The 17,801-nt window shown below is 46.1% G+C and overlaps 1 protein-coding gene across 2 annotated transcripts in view; it reads left to right on the top strand.

Annotated features, from left to right (window-relative positions):
- Positions 1 to 42: 42 nt before the first annotated feature.
- Positions 43 to 17,801, top strand: part of STXBP6 (syntaxin binding protein 6) — a 277,646-nt gene continuing 259,887 nt past the window's right edge. Inside the window, exon 1 of one of the 2 annotated variants that reach the window (XM_027520726.1) lies at positions 43 to 452. The gene's annotated coding sequence lies outside the window, so the exon portion shown is untranslated. The remainder of the gene's footprint in view (positions 453 to 17,801) is intronic. The other variant, XM_027520727.1, reaches the window with a different exon arrangement.

Genomic DNA, 17,801 nt, shown 5'->3' with positions numbered 1-17,801 from the left:
CGGGCCCCCTCCCTGCACCAGCCCCTCCCTCCCTCCCCCACCCTCGGCGCTCGGGAGCTCGGGGCGGGTCCCCGGCCCCCAGCTCAGCCTTCTGCCCCAGGGCCAGGGCGCTGGAGCTCGCCCACGGCCGCACTGGGCATGCTCAGAGGCGGCCGCGGGGGCAGCCTCGCTTCGCAGGCGCTCGCACTCAGCGGCGGGCGGGCTCGCGGCTGCAGCTGGAGCTCCAGCGCCCGGAGTTGGAGTTGCCGGGAGTTTCCCCTCCAACCCCTCCCTCCTCGCGCGCGGCAGCAGGAGCCGGCGCGGGAGGCGCGAGCGGCGGCCAGCCAGCACCCGAGCAGGCAGAGCTCGTCCGGAGCCCGGAGCCCCGTACGGGGCAGTTCCCGGGGAGGAGCCTCGCGGGCTGGGACGCGTGCGGCGCTCTGGCACTGCCTGGGCACAAACCGCGCTGCAAGGTAGGGCCGGGGCTTGGGGAGCCTGGCAGAGGCCAGGCCGGGGCTGGGGGGATGCGGCTGCAGCAGCCGTGGCTTTTGGAGCGCCCGGCGCGCTGTCTGATGCGTGTGGCCAGGTTAGGGACCCCGCTGCGGGGCGGCGGGAGTAGGCAGGCGCCCCAGGGAGATGCTTTCAAGTTGGCGGGCGGCGGGAGAGGGGGCTGCGTGCTGGGGTGCAGCTGCTTTGTGCTCGCCGAGCGGGACTCGGGTCCCTGGTTCCCTCCTCCCCCCCGCCCCTCAGCACCGCCAAACCTGGGACCCGGTGTGCGGGCAGGGCTGGGCAAGCCGCAGAGCGGAGCAGTTTGCTTCGAGAAAGTTGAGGAGAGAGCCCTTCTTTCCTCACTGTCCCCGCGGTAGCATGGTCCCGGGGGTGCCGCCCCGAAGCCCCCAGTGTGGAGGAGCTAAGTGGGGTCGCTGCGCTCCTGGGCTAAGTTCCTCCACCCCCGACTGAAACCCACGAATCACCCAGATCTTCGCTTTCCTGGCTAGCTTCTTATAGTAAAATCATTCCTGCCAAAACTGAGGTAGGCTGTTCGGGAGGGCATGGCTCTCTGCCTCCAAGACCCTTAGCGGGGCGACTCCCCCTCCTCAACCTTAGACGTGGCCAAGGGCGCTGGGTTCCCAGTGAGCGCTTATGGTGCGCACTGAATGGAGCCTCACACACATGGCGGGGAACGTGGCTTAAGGGGATGGCCCGATTTTTCCTCTAGCCTTTTCTTAGCTTTTGAACACTCCACCAACCCCACCCGGTTCATCTTCGCTGAGGACCGGACCTGGAGGGGAGGGCCAGGTGGAGAGCGTGGGCTGACATGCTATCCTTAGGAGAGGATGCTTCGGTTGTATTTGGCTTGGGCTCCAGCCCCAAGGACTTTATAAGGAACCCACCCCTCTTTCAATGATTCTTCCTCAGGGACCTGGTGGGAAGGAATAAGGGTGGTGAGCCCCCAAGAATATCCGTTTCATCCTATCGTCTCCTAAAATTGCGTTCCAGGCAACCCCAGGACCCTGGAACTGGCCGTGCTATAGATTAGAACAATGTGGAGGATGCTGACGGTTTCTCCTAGCTCCACTCTTCTCACTTCTTGTTTTGAGTTTTGGGGTTTTGCCTGCACACGAGTCAGAGCTGCTCTGTCATAACCTGGGGGGTGGAGGAGCTTCAGCCTGGCAGTGAGCCGCTGTTCGCCTCCAAGGCTGCTAGTGGGAATTGGTCCAGAAATGATTATGCAGGCTAGAAATATGCCTCTTTTTTTCCTCTCTCTTTTGGCTGAACACCTTGGCTGTTGGGTTTGTGTGTTAAGTTCTTAAAGGAGAACCCACACACTGTTCAAGTCCCATGTTTTAGGGGTTCACCATTTCTCCTACAGGCTCTTCGCTTCGCTTTTTTTCCTGATGTGGGGGGTGGAGGAATCTGCTTTGGGGCAGATTGCCAAATGTGGAAATCACCTGGTGTTGGTACACGGGTTCTAGAAATAGATCTGAGGTCAAATTTTAGGTTTCCAGCCCGATTACCATGCAGACTGACAAAGTCACCGCAAACTTCAGTTTTCTCTTCTGTCAAGTGGGGATAATAGTGGCCTTCACTCCTTTCATTGCAGGTCGTTGTGAGACTTGGGAATAATGGGCATAAAAAGGGCTAAGAAAACTTGAAAGCACCGTTTATGTCTTCCTGTGACTGGTCTCTTTACCTAGTGTTTTTGAATTAACTAATCCTTTTAAATAGGACAAGCCCCCACGACCTTCTGCCCTCACCCCTCCTCACCAAAAGGTTTGGTTTCTCAGGTCTTTGGAATCACTCTTTTTCTTCTTTTTTTCCCTCTCTTGCCTTAAATCCATCTCCCTTTTGATTTAAAGCGTCGATGTGCCAGTTCTCATATTTATCGGAAGGAAGCAGCATAGTGTAGATTAGGAGATGGGGGTGGTGGGGCTGCCTTATCAGTGTTCAGAGTCCTGGGCCCCAGAACTGGCATGTAAACCAGGCCCCAGTTTGAGAACCGAGGTTGATTCTGAAGGAGTCAGCAGACCCTGGGCTGGAGCTCTGACTTGGTCTCTTAACAGTGACCTTGAACTGAGGACTCAACCCCTGATCAGTGGCATCAGTCTATGAGATGGAGGGCCAGTGCTGATCAGAGGCAAAAACAGGTGAGATTGCCTCTCACTCAGTTAATAAGGGTTTAATCAGGTTCCTGACCCCTCCTCCCAGGTGTGTTGCATCTTCCATCCTAGGGCACCGGTTCTCAAACAGGAGCACCCGAGTCCCCTGGAGGGCTTGTTAAGCCACTGCTCCTGGGCTGTGTTGCCGGAGCCTCCTAGGTCTAGGGGAAGGGGAAGGGGTCATCTCAAAAGTTTGCATCTCTAACTAGTTCCAGATGATGCCAGTGCTGCTGTTCCAGGGGCCATGCAAGAGAGGTGAGGTTTGTTCTGAAACACCATTATTTTAATATGTCATATGTAGAGGCAGGATTTCTTTGGGGCATTTTGGGAACTTGCCTCAAGCATTTTCTACTTCAGATACCTGTGCCACTTCCCATTGTCCAGTTTTAGGTAAATCTGATCACTCTTCAAATGAATGATTTTTACATAAAAAGACCCCTTCTTTTCATAATGTAAAATACTTAGCCTCTGGTTTCCAGGCCACTCTGGGATAGACTCATGTTGGTGACCTTGATATTGATAAATCCAGCAAATACCCGATTTCCTTTCTTTGGGGATCTCAGACATTTGTGGTGAGGAGGCTGCAGGAAGTTCTGGCAGCTTGAACCTGAAGATTAGAGAACAGGTGAATCACTTATGAGCAAGATTAAAAAGAATTTTCTCTGTGGTGTCTTCTCTGAAGGGACAGCTTACCCAGGCCTTGGGGGCAGGTGACAGATGTCCTGTGGTGGTCAGATCTGGTGAAGGCCTCCCATTTCTTCTGGAAGATGATGGTGCTGGTAGTAACTGAGGGAGACTACCTTTCACTGTCCGAGATTGGGGATGCCAGCTTTAAGGAGCAACGGTGCAGTATCAGTATTGCGCTGTGTGATTGAGCTGGTAATCCAGCACTATTTGGGCACACCCCAATGTTAAACTCATCACCTCGTTTCCCATGCTATGGTCCTGGGCTGACATTTCGCCATGACTTATGGCCTAGGTTGTGCCCTTGAATTTTAGCTGCTTTGTGTCAGAGAGGCTTCGGGAATCTGCTGGAATCAGGGAGAGTCCTGAGATGACATTCAAGGGCAGGAATAAGGTTTGTGTCACACCCAAATGAACTGTGTGTCTGAGGGGGGTCAGCACTTGAACCACTTCTTACGTTGCAGTGCCAAATGGAGTCCCAGCTGACCGTCCGGCTTTATCTCAGCTTTCCATTTGTGCTTTGTTTTAGTTTTAACATGATTAGCACTAGAGAAACCTATCAGTAAATCAGAAACCTATTCAAAAACTCAAGTGTACCACTTAGTGCTTTAACAGAGAAAACTGCAAGGCCCATGCCTGTCTTCCTGACCATAATCAGCACTCAATAAAGACACAATCTTTAGCCTGTAATTCTTTAGATCCGCTAATTGCTAACATAAATGGTTTCTTCTACTTCACACGAGTAGGGAACATTTCTATTTTTCAAATTCTCTTCCATAACGTGATGTTTATATTTTGGGTGTTACCCCTACTTTTTGCTGGGAGGATTTCTTTTCAGTGTGGCGGAAGCTTCTTATCACTGTGGCTCACTTCTCTCAGCACATGACCACTTGATATCTTTGCACCCTAGTCCAAGTCTGCTGTGAGACCATCATTTTGATACTTGATTTCTTTTTGATCTCCAGGGCTGTTGTCACTGGGTCCTAGAGAGCCTGTGGTCTGTTCCTGGAAGGCTCTTCTCAACCATCCTGAAGGATGCTTTTAAACTGATACTCAAGATTGTTCCACACTAGTTCATTTCTAAGATCCAGTTTTGTTTTTTTTTTTCCTTTTCACGTTTCATCATTTTCCAATTTCAAAACTCCAGATGGGTCTGAAAAATTATAAAACACATTCAATCTATGGTTTCTTTCTTCTCTTCCTGTAAGTTGGCATGTTAATAATGACTTCCAGTGAATGGCATCTCAAGACAATTTTGGTTCCTGACTAGGTAGAAAATGTGATTTCTGCTGTCCAGCTGATGAAATTGAGCAGCCATTGAATTAGTTCCGCAATTCCCAGAGTATTTGGACGAAAAGACTGTTGGGTGGTGTTAATAGGTGGGTTTTTGTAAACGGCGAATCAATTTGGGTGGTTTTTCCCTCAGCAGAGGTTCTCAACATGTGTATCATTGTATCAAAGACTCTGAAAAGTACTACACTAAACCATATCACCGAGAAGGCAATGGCAACCCACTCCAGCACTCTTGCCTGGAAAATCCCATGGATGGAGGAGCCTGGTAGGCTGCAGTTCATGGGGTCACGAAGAGTCGGACACGACTGAGTGACTTCACTTTCACTTTTCACTTTCATGCATTGGAGAAGGAAATGGCAACCCACTCCAGTGTTCTTGCCTGGAGAATCCCAGGGACAGGGGAGCCTGGTGGGCTGCCGTCTATGGGGTTGCACAGAGTCGGACACAACAGAAGTGACTTAGCAGCAGCAGCAAACCATATCAACATCAGAGAACTTGGTTCTATTTATCCAATGAGACTTTTCCCAGAGCATTTTTGAGGTTATGTGTGTATCCAGGACTCCTTTACTGCATCAGCACATCCCAGCAGTTCTAAAGCATTGTTTAACATCACTTGTGGGTGGGTGGTTTCACCTGGTCTATCCCTAAAATATCAGGGCATCAATAAATTATGGATATTAATTGGTGCATGAACTCTACAGATGATTCCTGTTTATTTCAGAGTAGAAAGAAGCTATTTTAGCTGTGGTGGCTGAAGAAGCTTCTATGGAGCGGCTCGACTGTGAAATTGCTGGCACTGAAGGGTAGCACTTTTATGAAGAGGAGAGGTAGCATTTTAGGTTGGTGATGTCAGGGAGTAGGGGGTGAAATTGTACTTGTGCCTGCATGTAAATAGTTTTCAGAGAACATAAGAACTCTTAAGGGCTGTGCCTAGCCCAGAGTGAGACCGCCGGAACCTGTGGCAGAGCTCAAAGAATCTGTCAAGTTCTTTCTTGATTCTGTAAGTTCACTGAGGTAGCAGATGAGTTCTTGTGACCACAGGCAAGCTTGTTGTGGGTAAAGCAGAAGGGTCTAGCACTCATGTTGAAAGCTAGTGGGGGTTCATAGGACAGAAAGGGAGAGAGAAAGTGTTCCTAGGCTTTCTGAGAATGGTGGTTCAAGATGCAGAGGGAGTAATTCAAATATAAATCCAACTGAAGAGGGAGTCTTGACTGGAGCTTCAAAAATAAGCAAGAAGAAAGAGCTCTTACAACTCAGTAAGAAGGCAAATGTTGTTTATTCACTATGTCTGACTCTCGTGCAACTCCATGGACTGTAGCCCACTAGGTTCCTTTGTCCGTGGAATTTCCCATGCAAGGATGCTGGAGTGGGTTGCCATTTCCTCTTCCAGGGGATCTTCCTGACCCAGGGATTGAATGTGCGTCTCCTGCGTTGGCACGCAGATTCTTTACCAGTGAGCTACCAAAGAAGCCAGAAAGGCAAATAACCCAATTTAGAAAGGGGCAAAGGATTTAAATATTCTTTTTTTTTCCCCTCAGGTACAATATACAAATGGCCAATAAGGAGAGGAAAAGATGCTCAACATTATTAGTCATTGGGGAAATACAAATTGAAACCTCAGAGAGGTACCACTTCACACCCATTAGGATGGCTATGATCAAAAAGATGTATAATAACAAGTCTTGGTTAAGGATATGGAGAAATCAGAACCCTCCCACATTACATTGTTGATGGGAATGGAAAATAGTGCAACTGCTTTGGAAAACAGGCAGCTCCTCAAAATGTTAAACATCAGGGTATCTCATGGCCAGTTCTCCTCCTTGGTATATTCCCAAGAGAATAGAAAACATGTTCATGCAGACATTTGCACACAAATGTTCATGACAGCAATATTCATAATAGCCGCAAAGTGGAAACAAACCAGATGTCCACCAACTGATAAATGAATGAGCAAAATCCAAATGATGGAATACTATTCATCTATAAACAGAATGAAATTTGATTTATGCTTCAACACAGATGAACCTTGAAGGCATGCTATATGAAAAAAGCCAGACACAAAAGGCTGCATATTGTTTGATGTCATTATTAAATGTCCAGAAGAGGCAAATCCAAAGTGATAAAAAGTTACCTTAGTGGCTGCCAGGGGCTGGGAGTGGCTGTTGATGGGCATGGAATTTCTTTTGGGAGTGATGAAAATATTCTGGGATGATTGGACAACTTTGAATACATTAAAACTACTGAATTGTATTCTTTAAAAGGGTAAATTTTGCAGTGTGTAAATATCTCAAGAAAAAAAAAAAGCAAGAATGCCACTGTGGGTAAAGTAAAAGGAGAATAATAAGAAAAAGGTGGTGAGAGAGATGCAGGAATAGGCTATCAGTTTCGGGCCAGGTTTTCTGCTCTTGGAAAAAATAAGAGATAACTAGATAACTCCTTTCCGGAGAAGGCAATGGCACCCCACTTCAGTACTCTTGCCTGGAAAATCCCATGAACGGAGCAGCCTGGTAGGCTGCAGTCCATGGGGTCGCTAAGAGTCGGACACGACTGAGCAACTTCACTTTCACTTTTCATTTTCATGCATCGGAGAAGGAAATGGCAACCTACTCCAGTGTTCTTACCTGGAGAATCCCAGGGACGGGGGAGCCTGGTGGGCTGCCGTCTATGGGGTTGCACAGAGTCGGACACGACTGAAGCGACTTAGCAGCAGCAGATAACTCCTTTCTCTTTGTTTGTCTTTGAATCTTCTGGGATTTTTCTGTTATTCTTTCATCCCAGAGTCCTTCCTCTGAATTAAAAGGTTGCATTCCAAGTTGTTCCTGAGTCAGTGGGATGGTTTTCATGGCTAATTCCCTGTGATCTTTAGATAGGAGTGTGTTTGTGGCGACAAAGAAGACTAAGTCCATGTTTAGGCTTTTTTGTTGAGATCCACTGGAAAACAATGGACAGGCCCAACCGGGCAGCTTATGTTTATCTTCTCCCTTAAGACTGGACTGTGATAAATGTTTTAGCATCATCTTCTAAGTGGTTGTGGAACTGTGTCAAGACTACCCTTTAAAAAAGAAATCTATGTATTAAACAGGGTTCATGTGGTACTTAGCACTGTAACTAAAAAGGGGGTCCAGTTGCTTGCTGCTCAAAAGCCAGTAAAGAGGCAAGGTTGATAGAAAGGAAACTTTGCCTCATGTTTGATGATGGCAACCTGGAGTGGGGTGAGGCAGTAGCGGGGAGGGAGACCAGCTGCCTAAACCAGTGGGCTAGAGCTTTTATAGGCTGAGGGAGGGGGCTACATGCAGGAACCGCACAGTCAGCTCTGACAGTCATCTTGAAATTGTCATCGGTGGTCTGACCAGCATCATCTTGATTGTTTAAAGTACAGTTAATCTTTAGTTTGGAGAAAGAAATGGCAACCCACTCCAGTGTTCTTGCCTGGAGAATCCCGGGGACTGCATAGCCTGGTGGGCTGCTGTCTATGGGGTCGCACAGAGTCGGACACAACTGAAGCGACTCAGCAGCAGCAATCTTTAGTTACAGGGTCTGTTTACATTTCTTGAGGCCAGTTCTTGGAATTGTGGCAGTGCATGTATGGATGTGAGAGTTGGAGAAAGAATTGATGCTTCTGAACTGTGGTGTTGGAGAAGACTCTTGAGAGTCCCTTGGACTGCAAGGAGATCCAACTGGTCCATCCTAAAGGAAATCAGTCCTGAATGTTCATTGGAAAGACTGATGTTGAAGCTGAAACTCCAATACTTTGGCCACCTGATTCGAAGAGCTGATTCATTTAAAAAGACCCTGATGCTGGGAAAGATTGAAGAGGGGAGGAAAAGGGGATGACAGAGGATGAAATGGTTGGATGGCATCACCGACTCAGTGGATATGAGTTTGGGTAAACTCCGGGTGTTGGTGATGGACAGGGAGGCCTGGCATGCTAAGGTTCATGGAATCTTAAAGAGTCGGACATGACTGAGCAACTGAACTGAACTGATGTCATGGCTACAGTCTGATCATCATGTACTTAACTTCTTCCACCTGGTGGCGGTTTCAGTATCTATATGACAGCCCCCAGGATATGGCTCAGAATATTGTCTATAGCCGTTGAGAAGGAACTAAGGTCCTTGCCTAGCTTAATGACTATTATTGTTTGGTCTCCTCTGATTGTTTTCCTTTGTTTCTGCGTGTTCTCATTGCTCTGATTAAGCTTATCCTTTGGCTAAAGTTTTTCCACAGGCAGAGGACAAGGGGGACAAGAACCATAGGATCCTGCTCCATTTCAGCACTACACAAGCGCCAGTGTATTTGGGTCCAAGAGTTGTGATGCAGCGGAACATTGTCGCCTCTGATAGAGACTGTTTCTCACCTCTTTAACCTACTGTGGTGTAGCTTACCTGCACTTCTCCAGCTCATGGACAAGGAGCACCCGGGGATCTTGTTAAGATTCTGATTCTGATTCAGTAGGGGTTGGGGTCAGGGATTCTGCACTTAAACTCCCACTGATGCAGATGCTGCTGGTCCATGGACCACTGTGAGTCGAAGCTGATACAGCATGAGGATGGCATCGGAGTGGGACAGAGCTGAACGTGAAGTGTGGCTCCACCATTAATTTGCTGTGGGAACTTGGGCAAGGTAATTAACATCTGAGCCACAGCTTTCTTACCTGTAAGATCAGAGTGAGACCTAGCTCGTAGAAAAGTAACTGACATGCAGCTAGAATGTTAAATGTTCGTTGCCTTCTCCTTCCCATAAAGGCTAAGGTACCCATGATTGGGACTAAGGAAAAATTATATGCAAGAAAGCCAAGGGCTTCTAAGACCAGCACACCAAGGAACCTTAATAACAACTGAGCGGCCCAGTGTGCCCGAAGAGGTTTTGGATTTGTGTGGGTGAGGTCGGGGTGGCAGAGATAGGCTATAGGGGAATGGGGTATGAATCTAGTCCTCAGAACAACATTAAATTGCTTATTAAGTTTATCAGATTACTGTGGTTTTGGTAAAGTCAGTGTGTTGGTCTCAGTTGAGTCTGGCTGACTTTCAGTCAAGGTGTTGGGTCTTGACTCTGTGTTCATAGAATTGGTGGGTTTTTTTCTTTTTTTTTTTTTTTAACCAGAAGCGCACTCCTGAGCGGCTCAGGGGTGCTCAGTTTCGTTGGTGTGGTTGTCTCGGCCCATCCTTCCCTCGTCTCATTCACTGATGTTCATCGTTCATGTAGATGGGAGGAAATGAGGGGACCTAAAGTGTACACCCCTGTTGAGGTTCATTCACAGTAGGAGCGAACATTTCGGGGACCAGGTTGAAAATATTTGCTCTGTTGTTGGCTTAACAGTCTTATGGACTCTGTGGGAGAGGGAGAGGGTGGGAAGACTTGGGAGAATGACATTGAAACATGTAAAATATCATGTAAGAAACAAGTTGCCAGTCCAGGTTCGATACACGATACTGGATGCTTGGGGCTAGTGCACTGGGACGACCCAGAGGGATGGTATGGGGAGGGAGGAGGGAGGAGGGTTCAGGATGGGGAACACATGTATACCTGTGGCGGATTCATTTTGATATTTGGCAAAACTAATACAATTATGTAAAGTTTAAAAATAAAATAAAATTTTAAAAAAAATTACAAAAAAAAAAAAAAGAAATTCTGAGCATTTCATTAGTTTATCTTCTGTGAATCTCTTAAACTCTGGGAAGGTTCAGTTGAATTAGGTGAATGGGGAACAACCGAAGAGGAAGAATTGAGAGCTAAGTCTGGCCCCAGCTGTAATTCTCCCATCCGGAGCCTGCATCACTGCCCTCCCCGAGCCTCAGTTTCCCCTGCTGATCTTTGGAACCAGTCCTTCCTGGCCAGCCTGCCTCGTGGGCTTGGTTTGAGGCTCAGATGAATAGCACCTGGAGGAGGGCATTTGCGCTCTAAGACGAAGAGCCTCTGTAAAATGTTGACCGTCATTCAGCAGCGCTGGCTTGGGTAACAGCGTCCTCTCGGGGTTACATAAGGTGAGCCGTGGCCTGTTAACTTTTGTTCTGCTTCTGTCTCCTTTGTCATCATCCCAAGGGGGAGGAAATAAGAGCATGTGTTTACCTTTGAGTTAAGTTGATGGCTCCTTTTCACTTTCCTCTGGGGAAGAAATTACACGCAAATAGTTTGTAAGATTTGAACAAAACCACAAGTGCTGTGCCTCAAACTAGTTTCCAGTCTTCACAGCCTGAAATTCGCCACTTTCCTAAGGATGGTAATTTTGCCCTATTTCACCTTGTTTGGCTGTTCTGTGGATTGGCAGGTGTGGGTCTTTAATGTCTGATGGCTCTGAAGGAAAAGGCCACTTTGTTAAAGAGCCAGGGCTGAGTGTTTAAACTGGTCCTGCACCAACATCAAGCAATTAAAGATAAAGTATTCAGGTTGAAGCTGAATACATTAGGCTTCATAGGCACGACTCTGTCCTTCCCAAAGGCAGAAGTGGAAATGATCTGATTTCTGAGGCCAGTGAATATGTGTTACACTCTAATCACCTTTCATAACTACTGTTGGTCAGAGAGGGTAGATACGAACAAGCTGGTCTTTGTTTTTAGACTTCCTAGGAGCATGTTGCCTGATAGAGTCTAAGGTGACAGCTAGCAGTATTTAGTGGTTGAGAAGTTAATATTAAATTCTTGAAGAATTTAATCTATCCTATCATTAAGTAGCAGTGAGAAGCTAGGCATAGAGAGCTGGGTGTTCCTGAAGTCCTTTTAAAATTAAATTCTTATGCAACTGTAACAGTAGTTTAAAAAGTAAGTTGAGGGTAGAAATTTGGTGCTTATATATAGAGCTCAATGCTAAGAAAGTGGACATTTCTCCCACTTTCCAGTGTCATCCACTGGAAAATGAGACTTTTTCCTTTTAATTAGATCCTTTTCTGACCTTGCCAACCAAACACCCCCTGGTCTATCTGGTTGATTTCTTTAAAAAATGAAACAGGGAATGCTGAACTCAGACACCTTATTTATGAACAGCCTTGCTTTCAAACCCCCTTAGACTGTGAACTCCTCCAGAGGCCAGGATCTTCATTGCTTTATCTCCGAGGCTTCGTGTGCCTGGCATGTAGGAGAGAATCAATAAAAATAGGTTGAGCTGGTCAGCTGTTTCCTTCTGGGATTCCCCCTTCCTGTCTAGTGTATTAATTTTCCTGACCATATCATATTGATTAGCATTTCCCTAGAGGTCCTTGTGTGCTACCAAAGTACATGGTTGTAAGCACCTAAGATACTGATGCCTTGCATCCTCCCAGCAGCTCTCAGAGGTAGGTACTATTAGTTATCCTTATTTGACAGTTGAAAAAACTGAGGCCAAGAAAGGTCGTGTTGATACCAGCTAGGGTCCTTGGTCTTCCTTAGTCAATAGAAATTGATCAGAGGCCAGACAGGAAATTGAGGCAAGGCTTTTTTGGGGCCCCTGCTGAAACAGGAGGAATTGAAAAGAAGTAACAGGTTCCCTTGCCTGCTCCCTTTGAGGGGGATGAACTACCTGGTTCTTTATATGGGGTGAGGGTAGGGGTGTGTCCAAGGGTCAGGCTGGAGGAGTGACTTAGGTGGTTTGGCATCCCTTTGGTGGTGCTGAGTGCAAGGGGCATGTGCAGTACCCTGCTTTTGCCTGACACTCTACTTTTGCTCCTCACACCGTATTTTTGCTCCCAGCTCTTCAGAAGTGGCAGTTGGATTTTGGTCTTTTTGTATCTTGTCCATAAATTTGCCCCTACTACGCATGCAAGCAGTAATATTTTTAGTCCCTTCAAGTTTCTCTGTATTTTGTTGTTTGAGGAGACGTTTGTCCAGGTGCATGGATTGCAGCAAAGTGTCCCGGGTCCCAGCCCATCTCGATGTGATCTGTGTAAGACCCGAAGCTGCCGTGTAGAGAGCTGGAAGTGAACCAGATGCTTGGGTCTCAGAGTTTCTGCTCTCTGTGAACAAGACAAGCGGCTAAGCTTGAGGAGACGCCCCTCTCCTCACTACTCAGTGCTCCAAGTTACCTTTCCATCCCTTCCACTGGCTTTCCTGAGCATTGCAGAGAAATGAGGGCAGGCACACCTTCTTTCCATCTCCCTTTTTCCTCCACCTCCTTTGTCCTCTGCCCCTTCCTGCCCACTCCCGAGTTCCAGGAAAATGTGACCCTGAGTTTGTAAAATAGAATAGCAGGTACAGCACCATGGCCCACTGGTGTGGGCCCAGCCCTGGGGGAGGCCACTCACATAGGGGTTGTCCGAATGAAGCCCCTTTACCCAGGCGAGGCTGCGACCTCCAGTCTCGGGCCTCTCAGTTTGTCAGGTGAGGCCAGTGCCTCTCCTTTACGTGCATGTGAATCACCTGTTAAGGCACAGATTCTGATTCACCGGGACCGAGGTGGGGCCTGGAATTTTCTCACAGGCTTCTAGGAGTGTTGATGCCACTGGTTCTTGGCCCAAGGCTCTACAGGAGCCCCGAGTCTGTGAGAGGCCACGCCTGCTATTCCAAGCAGTGTCCTGCCTGCTGCTGCAGCGCTGTGCTCTGTCCTGTCTGACCCTTTGTGACCCCATGGACTGTAGCTCGCTAGGCTTCTCTGACCATGGGATTCTCCAGACAAGAACACTGGAGTGGGCCGCCATTTCCTTCCCCAGTCTTGCCTGAAACAGGCCTAATTCCTAACCTGGGACCCAGAGGAGACCGAAGACATAGAGGAGACCCACCAAAAGTGTAAGTCTCATGAAGGCAGAAGCTTAAGACAGAATGAGAGCATAACTGGGAGTGAAGGAGATTTGATGCTTCCAGAGGGAAGCGTGTGTATCCTTTCCAAACGTGACCTGAAAAGTGTCTCTTACAAGAGAAAGCTTATTATGCAGCGACTCTAGTGATCCAGCAGTGAGAAGAGTACAGTAACTCCTGTTTGAGTTGATACGAAAATTCACAAAGAACCCACGCTACTGGCCCCTCAAACTCTGGAAAGTAACCCTCCCCACAGCTCCTCAAAGTCTCCCTGAGTCTCCCCAGGTTCTCCCTGCTTTCTAACTGCGTCTGCTATGGTATGCGCCACAGTCCTGGGAACCAATGTTGGGATACCACTCGTATGAATACAAATTGCTCTCATTATATCTCATTGGAGTCTCATAATTTCCCAGCTGTTTTTATCAATGAGTCATGAGACCCAGGGAGTCAAACTCCCTCAGAACCACAGGCTCACAAGTGACAGAGCTGGGAGCAGGCACCGTGAGGGACCGTGGCCTGATGTCTCTTGTTCTTATCCGACCTGACTCTTAGATAAATTTATACCACAAGATAACTAAATCAGTTTGCCCTGTTTGGTTTTGCATAGGAGGAGGCATCCAGGTGGGTTTGCTTTTTAAAGAAAATGGGTTAAGTTTAACTTACAGAAAGAAGCCCAGATTCCATGGGTGTGGTATAGTGAATTTCTATTCCACAAACACACCCGTTTATTCTTAACAAAGATCGAGAAAGAAAGAGCCACCAGCACCGTGGAAACTTTCCTTAGGCCTGCCTCCTCATGTAGCTTCCTTCACCATGCTGGTGCTGTCCTGGCTTTTTAGGCTATAGATCACCTCTGCCTATTTTGGGGTTTTATGTAAATATATTCATCTTTTTGTGTTCTTTTATGCCTAACTTCTTTCCCTCAACATTGTAAGATTCGTCCATATTGTGCAGGCAACAGTAGCTGGATTATTTTCCACTGTATTGATGTAAACATACCACAACTACTGATTATGGACATTTGAGTTGTTTCCTGTTCTTGGCTATTATGAATAATGCTGCTGTGAATATTTGTATGTGTATATATATTTTTTTTTTAAGATTTTTTTTTATGTGGACCATTTTTAAAGTCTTTATTGAATTTGTCATAATATCGTTTCTGTTTTGTGTTTTGGTTTTTTGGCCACGAGGCATGTGGGGTCTTAGCTCCCCAACTAGGGATTGAACCCACACCTCTTGCGTTGGAAGGCGAAGGCAAAGTCTTAACCACTGAACCACCAGGGAAATCCCCATGTGTATATGTTTTTGGTGAGGCACATGTGTATGCATTTCTAGTATTTGTGTATGTGGGTGTATATGTAATTCCTGGGTCATATGATGAAAATATGTTTTCCTTTAGTTCCGATCTCTTGCTTATTTTTCAATTGTGTGGCTCATCTATGAACAATCCTTGAAATCTATACTGATGGAAATTACCTGTCAATGGGATCAGATTATTAGGTTCTCAGACATAATTTCTGGAGATCCCCTCCAGATTTGAACAGGCACTTCACAGAAGAGGGTATCCAAATGCCAAATATATAGGCAAAGACACTAAGCTACAGTGATGAGAGAACTGCAGATTAAAACCATGAGAGACCTCTATACAACATCAGAAGAGCTAAGAATAATATGACTTATCAAACTAAGTATTGGCAAGAATGTGGAGCGATGGAACTCTCACACCAGATGGAACTATAAATTGGAAAGGCCATACTGGAAAACTGGCTCTATCTAATAAAGGCACAAAATTGATGCAGCCAGAACACTGCGCTGATGGCGAAGCTCTGGTTTCCACGTGGTCAGATTGTAGACTCTAGGATCTGGGTGGGTCCTCTGCCTGTTGGGGGTTGGGAAGGGAGGGGAGAACTCAAGAGTTAGGCTTCAGGGCAACTGTGTTTCCAAACATGATTCTTGGGGCCCTGCTGTTCAGAGGAGCAGCTGAGGGCCTTCCGGGGCTTTATTCTGTTCTTCCTCCCTCGTGGCTGGCAAGCAGCCACCCAGGAAATCCTCTAAGACATGTTCATGAATGATGTCACTGTGTGAAACTTTATTCTATGTAGGAAATCTTTCTCCAAATGGGCACTTAGAGAAGATCTGACCAGAAGAGGCAGAATATTGCTGAATCCTTTAATATTCATTTATTCTCAATCTTAAAATTCACTCATTAGTTTTATCTGAATTAGAGTGGGTTAATGGCTTTGGTGTGTAATATAGAGCTTCAGAAATGATTCCTGAAAAGAGTGCCCTGGGGAGGATTGCTTTCCGATAGACCCTGGGGCACCCAGCCAGCCCTGAGATGTGAAGGGCCTGGAAGAGACATGATAATATGCTTAGCCATCCCAGAAGCTTGTTCTTGCCCTTCTTGGCTTATGGGCCTCAATAAGCCATCCCCTGTTCCACTGAGCTTGTGAATGTTGTCTAAAAGTTGAGTATATTGAACATAGAAGCTGCAACCTGTTTTCTTGTCTCGAAGTGGTAGCAAAGAAGTCTCTGGACTTCTCTTGAGACCGCATAGTAGGATGGTTTTCTCTGTTTGATGGTTTCTTTCTTTCTAGCACCTTAGATTCTGCACAGCCTTGGTTTTCAGGGCAAAGCCCTGGGCTATGGGTAATCCGATAGCCAAAACCATTTCCTAAACAAATTAGAATTCGCTTTCATTTATAGTCACCCAGATTTCCCTGGATAAAATGAGGCATCTGCAAAAGAAATGTGAGGACATTTTAATGGAAACCTGTGCTGGTAAGCTACTCATTTTCCTATCACATTTAATTCCTGTAGAGTATTCTAGAGCAGGTGTGAAGAGCAGGTGTTGCTGCCGTCCCTCGGTGACTGAATACCTGATGCAGCCTCTTTACCTCTTTCCCCAGCAGATTATGTGACCCTGTGCACACGTGCAGGTTGAACACCTCAGATTTTGGACTTGGCTGAGGGATGTCTGAACTTCTTATTTACCTCCTGCCAAGAGAAAGGAACTTACAAGTAGTGCTTTGTGTTTTGAATTTTACAGTGTGCTGAGTAAACACAAGTTATACATTGTGATGGGAGGGGTAAAAAGGTTCGCCACGTCTTTTGTTTTCTGAGTGGGTGTAACTAAATGACTAGTTCCTGGATGTGTTTCTAGGATGTAGGTCACGGTCTCCGGCAGAGCGACAGTAAACGTTTCTCACCTGTGTTATCTTACAGTTGCAAGTGTCTAATGTTCTTTTTATCCTAAAAGGTTTTCATCGAAGTTTTTCTGTTTTGATTTAATAAGCCTCTTGATTTGGTAATAAGGAGCTCACTTTGGTAAACACCCGTGGCTTTTTTAATTCTCTTATATTAGAGATGAGGGCATTGAGGCCATACAGTTCTACCATGAATCAGTAGTAAACCAAGGACTCTTAATTTCTGTCTTTTGTTCCTCAGGTTATTATGATTTTCTAGAACTGTAAACTATTTCAAAGAGGCTTTGTTTTAAAATCTAGCAGTCAGTTTAAGGTCGTTCTTACCTAGTAGTTGTATTTCCTTGGCTTTATCGTAACCACAGCTTTAAAATGGTTCAGTACAAAGAGAAAACCAAGCCACGACTTTGTCTTGTTCTAAAATTAATATAATGACTTATAGCTCTATAAATAATATTTATCGAATTTGACAGTATTATTTATATGTATGAGTAAATAATTTTGAAGTGTACCAGTATTTTATGTCTGTCCACTTGGAGGAGATTGTATCTGTGTTGAAATGCACAGTCCTTTCTCTATCATCTTGGTCTTTGTGAGGGATGAACCCTTGGACTCACGATTTTTCACTCTGGGTTTATGCAGGAAATCAGGATGTGTCTAATTATCTTAAAGGGTGTCAGCAAATTCTCAGTAACGGTTGATTTAGATCCACTTAAATTAAAAATAAAAAACACATCATATATCAACAGAGTTTTGTTTTTTTCTTTTAAAGAAGAGACTGGAGTCCCTGAATCAGATAAGCAGTTTCAGAGCGTATGGGGATTACTGCTTTAAAGGTTCAGGACTAATGGATAAAGAACTGACCAGGTCTGTCTGTCTTCATGTGCCCTGGTATATTGATGCTGTCTGTAACTGGTGATCTGTGATCTCTCTATTCCCTTTAAAAGCTGTCTGTTTAACATCAGTTGTCTCTTCTCCTGACCAACTCAGTGAGCATTTCTTCTTTTCTGTGCTGCCTTTAGAGATGACCCTATCCAGTTGAAAAATCTTTGATGCAACAGCATCTTATTCTCAACTCAGTGTCTCAAAGAGTCATGATTAACTGGCAGATATTGGCTTCAAAAAAGAGCAAGACACTAGTACTTAGAATCCACAGGGCTTATGGAGTAAGTGTGCTAAAAGGAGAGTTGGAAAGCATGTTGAACCAGGCTCCCCTAGTGAGTTGACGAGTACTTTGGCTTCCTTTGCCCATTTGGCTGCCCCATGAAATGGAACAACAG

Source organism: Bos indicus x Bos taurus, chromosome 21 (genome assembly GCF_003369695.1).
Source record: "Bos indicus x Bos taurus breed Angus x Brahman F1 hybrid chromosome 21, Bos_hybrid_MaternalHap_v2.0, whole genome shotgun sequence".
Classification (NCBI taxonomy): Eukaryota; Metazoa; Chordata; class Mammalia; order Artiodactyla; family Bovidae; genus Bos; species Bos indicus x Bos taurus.
Note: the sequence above shows the minus strand (reverse complement) of the source record. Positions and strands in the feature narration are given on the sequence as shown.